Below are 6,770 nucleotides of genomic sequence, written 5' to 3'. Positions count from 1 at the left end.
GTTTATGATGATTTAACCCTAAGGATTTGAAATTTGTAAGGCATTATATTCATGATAAAGCCAAATTATTTAGCCCTGCAACCATAATAATGATGAATCCCTAAGAGCTTTAATAAGAATATGAACAAGGCAGAAAAATGTGTGGGTAAATGGCATTTCAAATTGTTTTGTCTCACGGAAATTTCTAAAAAGGAGATAGGCATTGCTTCCAAAGGTTTTTTACATGATGACTGAGTACCCTAGGTGCTGTTGTTTAAATTGCTGGTGTACTATTTTATGAAATGCTTCAATATTATTTAGTTACATAAACTGTGACTTGAGCAAAACTTGCCCAAAATATTAAAGTCAGAGTCATGAAAATATAATAGCTTTTAATTTATCAAGCACATCTTAACACCATTTTTGTGCACATTTAAAAAATATTAAAATTTTATGATTGACAGATATATATGCTTTTCAAATGATATTTTGTTCATTCACATATGTATAAAACTATTTTGGTTTATATTTCTTAGAATAATACATATGTACCTACTGCTGTAAAGATTCAACTTTTTACAAAATGAAATTTTATTTCATTTTGTATAAACAAAAAGTCTCTATGAGATAAGGTAATAGGAAAAAAAAAGGAATATGTCTGTCAGACACATGGGAGATTTCACAATGGGGGAAGTTCATGAAGTATAGTGTAAAAACTATGTCATAGGTACTATTGGAAGTAAAAATCTTAGAAGTGAATTTCATCTGTAATTGCTTTCCTGTCTGTAAAGGATATTTGCCTCTATAAACGCATTGGTTGTATTATTTGTGCAAAGTCTTGGGATTAAGGCTTTGGGAAGAAAATTCTGTCTTTGTTACACTATTAACATTTGTTCAAAACATTCTAGCTTGGTGCGATCTTCCCTACATATTTCAAAATTGAACAGTCCATGCACAAGTACTAGTGCACACGTGTGTGCACGTACAAAAACGTTCACAGTTTAATAGGTCCTTTGTAGCCATAGGTATATGGTTCCCAGAGAGCATCACTGAGTAATATATCAGTAATATATCAGTGCCACAGACATATGATTGTATATAGTAATACTGTTTAAATACTGTTGTTGTTTCATTCATTTTCCCCAAATTGACATTCAACTTATAAAAACACACCATTCTCAACAAATTGATAATTATTTTTGACAAAAAGGCATCCATTTTTCTTTTTTTTTCTTTTTTCTTTTTCTTTTTTTACTGAAAAATGGCAAATAGTTTAATAGCAAACAGGGAAAGGACCACTGGTTGGCCACATCCATTACTTCTCATTCATACCTCCTATCTCCAATTCCTTCCTATCATCCCAAACTTGAATATAGTCCTAGTTGGTTGGTCAAAGACTGACCTTAAGGAAACATCCCTCAAAGATTGGTTACTGTTGAAAAAGAGATAATAAAACTCAGCACCTCTTTCATTTAAGAAAATGACAAAAACCAAAAACTTGGTAAGAGAAAACTAAAATTCTTATAACTGCTTGGAGAGTAGATCTTGATCTTTCTATTTTCGCAGATAAATTCACATCCACAAAGAGCCCATTGGACTAAAACCAAACTGAGTCCATTACTCATTCCCTCTCCTGGTCTTCTTATGGCTCTTCTTGGACCTTTCTGGAGACTTTGAGTGGCTCCTATGTCTGTGACTACGGTGATGACCTGGAGATTTGGAGCGAGATCTGTGCCTTCCATCTCGGGGAACCTGCTTCGGTGACGTCTTGAACTCTTGCTCCGATGCCTTTCTGGGAGGGGAGAGGGGCTTCTTCTTTTGGGTGATCCACTCCGCCTTCTGGGTGACCGACTCCTACTCCTCCTGAAGCGCAGTGTAGGAGATCGCCGGGGCTTTTCTAGGTCTCGGTAACTTCTCCGACGGTGATCAGGTGATGGCACTCTTTCCAGCTTCTCATCTTCTTCTTCCTCCTCTTCACTGGACTCCACGTCGTCCATGTCTTCTTCTAGAGCACTCACTCTAGGTTCCAGCTGCTCAGCCTCCTCAAGCACATAGCGTTTCTGTAGCCGGGGAAGAATAATATCACAGACTCACTGTGCAGTAGTTCATCAATGAACTCATCTACATGCATTAGTTCAAATTCTCCATTTCGGTTCTGGCTCTTGATTTTTCGATAGTCATTGTACAAAGGCTCCAAATACTTGTAGCAATCAATTGCAGTGCCTGTCAGTCTCATGTAAAGTGCCCCCAACATACGAACATACTTGAAATCTTCATTTTTAATAAATTCAACAATGATATCCTTCTCAGGTTGAATCTGAAGCATCTTCAAGGTTAAACACAGAAAGGGAGTTGGTTTTATGTTTCCACCATAGACGCCACCGACAAACCTCAACTCCATGGCTTTATCCACTGCAAGTTCAGCTGTAAGCCCAAAGCACTCTTCTTTCCAGTACTTAGACTCATAGATTCCCGTCCGAATGATCTCCACCAGATACTGAGGGTTGGTGCCATGGATGCTATGCACATCCTTCACTGTACGGTTCGCCATGTTGGAACGCTTTCAGTCCCACTTCCGCCAACTCCTTTACTCAAGGCATCCGTTTTTCAACCAACATTTATCTTCATATTTGAGATAAATTGTACTTTTATTTTAGAAAATTTTAAGATACTTAGCAGATAACTTTTGAGTTGGTGTTAACTCTTAACTGACAGTATTTAGTTTATATAAAGGAAAAAACAGAACAGATCTAAATAAAATATGAAATGTCACAATATCTTATATATGTTAAGATAATTTAAGATATTCAGATTATTCTTTCATATTTCATAGAGAAATGGAGTTCATCTATTTGTATAAAATGTCAACCCATGCATTGAAAATGCCCTGTCACGTTATGCTTCCATTATTTGAAAGTGGTACTGAGTAAACAATTCCCAAACGGGTGGTAATAATATTTTCAGCCCAAAATCCTCTTGTGGCACAGACATGCTGACAAACCAAAAAAGGTTTAAAGAAACTGCAGGAAAATGATTAAGGAAATAAAATGCTAGACACAAAAAAAGAGACTATGAAAGAAATATGTATACTCTCCTGAGATTATGACAAAGTTGAATAAGAAAATGCCTGTTTTGAAAAATCCCAGATCTTAAGCATTTGCAGTATTACCATGTACACACACACACACACACACACACGTACACACAATATTTCTACAATAATTACTATGTTTTCTTTGGTAAATAATACAATAGCTTTTAAACCTAAACTATCAAATGTAAATTTCTGTGTATATGCCCCATTTTTATAGCTTTAAGATATTTAAATTTTAAATTATAAAACCAAAAATACCTCCTCATGGCCACAGATAAATATTTATTCAGTAAAATTGCTATGATTAACTTTATTATATATTCTGAGCATATAAGGTTGAGCAAAGATACCATTCTCTAGTTTTGTGCTTCCCATTAATACAGGCATGCTGAAACCTCTCTCAGTCATAGAGTTCTTCTGTGATATGATAAGGATTTTGAACTGGACATTTTCAAGATCATTTCTATAGTGATATGTAAAGATTGGAAAACTAAGCTCTTACCATTTTAGATATTTTATTTCCAGTAAAATACTAGAATGATTGTAATACAATTCAAGTATGTAAAACATGAACAGTTAACAGCATTAATAGTCTCAAAATATAAAATAGAAAATGAAACTAATGTTTTCCTACTTTAGTACATCACTTAAATAACTTGATTTCTATCTAGTTCTAATAATTACAATTGCTAGAGTCACAAAGATAAGTGAATGCTTTTTGATTTTTTAAATTATAAATACATAGAGATTGCAAAAATCAAGATAGTAAACAAACAAAGCCATAATCTGAAAATTTCCCTTGTTCTGTTTGGCATTCTTTACCTATCATGTACCATGTTGAAGGCAGAGTAAGCTCATCCATAACCTGAGAGTTTGACACTGAAGATAAAAGACATTAAAAAATACAGAAAATACCTAAAGCCTCTCTTCATGTTTACAGGACCATGGGCAGAATACTAAGAGAGAAAAGTGGACTGTCAGTTCTCCTGACATCCTGTCCTTCAGGAAAAAGTATCAGATAAAGAAACGGCTTGGTAGACTGGTGCAGGAAATCACCAATTCCTATTTAGGTGGAATGGCCAAATACTTTCTTCAATGACTAACTCAAATCTCACAGGTGGAAAAGTACAAAGGGAACACCACTCTCTCTGGGTGCAAGAAGACAGAATGCTCCTATCAGAATAGAAACATATACAAGATTCTCCAGATTCTCCATGTATTTTTTTTTTTTGCCAATCCTGGGCCTTGGACTCAGGGCCTAGCCCTGTCCCTGGCTTCTTTTTGATCAAGGCTAGCACTCTACCACTTGAGCCACAGCATCACTTCTGGCCGTTTTCCTTATATGCGGTGCTGGGGAATTGAACACAGGGCTTCATGTATTCAAGGCAAGCACACTTGCCACTAGGCCATATCCCCAGCCCTCCATGTATTCTTAAGGCTAAATGCAACTGAAAAAGGCATTTCTTTTATTTTTACTTTTTACATTCATTTCAGAGTGGGGACAATATAGAATTAAGCCAAATATAGGGATTTTCTGGGCCTGCACCCTGGGAGACTATTGCAGTTATAAATCATGAAACCAGATCAACATGACACAGAGTGACAATTCAGATAAAACAGCATTGGCATAGCTGATGGAGACGGTCTCCACTGACAAAGTGACAGTTTGTAATGCAGTTGGAAAGAGATATCACAATGGATATTATAAGAAGTGAAGAACACAGACATTGCAAACATATCTTAGGGTCTTCTTCTGTTACAAATTGGGGTAATGTAAGCTCCTTCCCAACTTGATCACATCATGCAAATGAAAAATTCAATGTGGTCAGGAAAATTGAAAGACATTTATCCAAATGACAAAAATTTAACAAACTTCAGTTTTGCACATGGACTAGTATTGGATGATACAACTTGTAAACAACAGAAGTTAGTTGCTTTGCTTCAGAGTGGTGTTTGCAAAACAAAAAATTAAGGTTTTAAAATAAGCTTAAAAGTTGAATTTTCACATTGTAAAGACTGGCTACCTTTTATCACTGATGTGAACCACTTTGTTTTTTTTTTAATTTCTTTATTGTTAAAGTGATATATAGAGGGGTTACAGTTTCATGCATAAGGCAGTGAGTACCTTTCTTACCCAACTTTTGTTTAAAATGAGATTTAACTTCCTTTTTCATTTTGTCATTGAAGAATTTTACATGTTAGAGTAAAGCTACATTAAATCACTTGTTAATGCTTTTATTAGGTATTAAATTAAGACATTTTAGGATAAATAAATTTAATAATAGGAAATATTTCACTATACTTATATTGTAATGTATCCTGTTTTTATTGAATAATTTTTTATATTATTAACTGTGCTACTGTGAAGATTCTCATTTCTTTAATAAGTGCAGTTTTGAAAGCAATTTGTCAAGGTATTTTATGCATTTCAATGACTTTTAATACTTAGAAAGCCCTAGTCCTTTCAAAGTAAAAAGTTTGGGAAGCCATTGTAGAAATTTAAAAATGCATTAAACAATCTCTAAGCATTGATATTTATAATGGAAAAAAGGCACAAACCCATCAACCTAGAAAGGAAATGTGGCATTTTGTTTTAAAGGAATTCCCCAGGAGGTATACAAGATAGAATCAAGGAAGGAGATATGTTCTTTTAACAGACAGTTCATTTTCTTTCAGAAATGCTCTGTGTAAAGAATGGTAGGAAAGGAGCAGTTAGAGAGGGAAGAGGGCTAAATGAGAATTCTTTCTCAGACCTGATTGATGGAAGCAGTTATTACATGGAGCAGGGTGTGTGTGATGGTGTCTGGCAGCTATGATATGGCAGGAATGAGGTGCCAAAAAATGAAGTCATGAGCTGAAAACCACCTTATACTTGACATTGTGATATCCTCACTTGGTCCCTCAGACAAAATTTCGATTTGTCTCTCCACACGTTTTAGTCTCTCTCTCTCTCTCACTCACTCTCTCTCTCTCTCTCTCTCTCTCTCTCTCTCACTGTCTCTCTCTTTTTTTTTTTGCATTACTACACTGGTGCTGTGACTTTTCATCAGTTGAGCAGTGACATTTCTAGCCAAAGCCCAAATTCTATTGGAAATATAAAGCTTTAGTGGATTTTCTTTACTTTCTCATTCCTACCATGAAAAACTTCTGAAAAAGGAGAAATTGTTTGAAAACAAATAAGTGTTTATTATTTTAGGTTATTGAAAAAACCTTTCATGAATGCTACCTATAGAAAATTATTATATAAATACCTCTTTGAAAGTCTTCAATTATATATTCTTCAGTTTCCAGAGTTAAAGTAAAATTTTAATTTACAAATGAATAATGCTTACCTAATGAGATTTTTTTTATCAAATTTCTTTAATAATAAATCATATTGAGTTATATTTAAGGGAAGATCATAAGTATAAACAATAGAGATAGTAAAGGAAAACTGAGAATGAAGTATACATATGTACAGGAAAGCATGTACTAGAGTTAAGAGAAGTTAAAAATACAGAGGAGGTAACAAGGTTGAGAAGAAATGTACTTATTACCTTACATATATAACTGTAACTCCTCTGTACGTCACTTTAAGAATAAAATTTTTTAAAAATGTACAGAAAAATGTGAGAAGCATATTGTGATGGAGAATTAACATTGAACTGTCTATATTTTTTAACAGAGGATGTAGACTTACTTTAAAGTAATTCTATAA

General features: G+C 34.3%; 1 pseudogene; it reads right to left on the bottom strand.

Moving 5' to 3' along the window:
- Positions 1-1,577: 1,577 nt before the first annotated feature.
- On the bottom strand, positions 1,578-2,530 carry LOC125347843 (annotated as a pseudogene).
- Between the last annotated feature and the right edge of the window lie 4,240 nt (positions 2,531-6,770).

Source organism: Perognathus longimembris, chromosome 3, assembly GCF_023159225.1.
Source record: "Perognathus longimembris pacificus isolate PPM17 chromosome 3, ASM2315922v1, whole genome shotgun sequence".
Taxonomy (NCBI): Eukaryota; Metazoa; Chordata; class Mammalia; order Rodentia; family Heteromyidae; genus Perognathus; species Perognathus longimembris.
The sequence above is the reverse complement of the archived record's forward strand: the minus strand, read 5'-3'. Positions and strand labels throughout refer to the sequence as shown.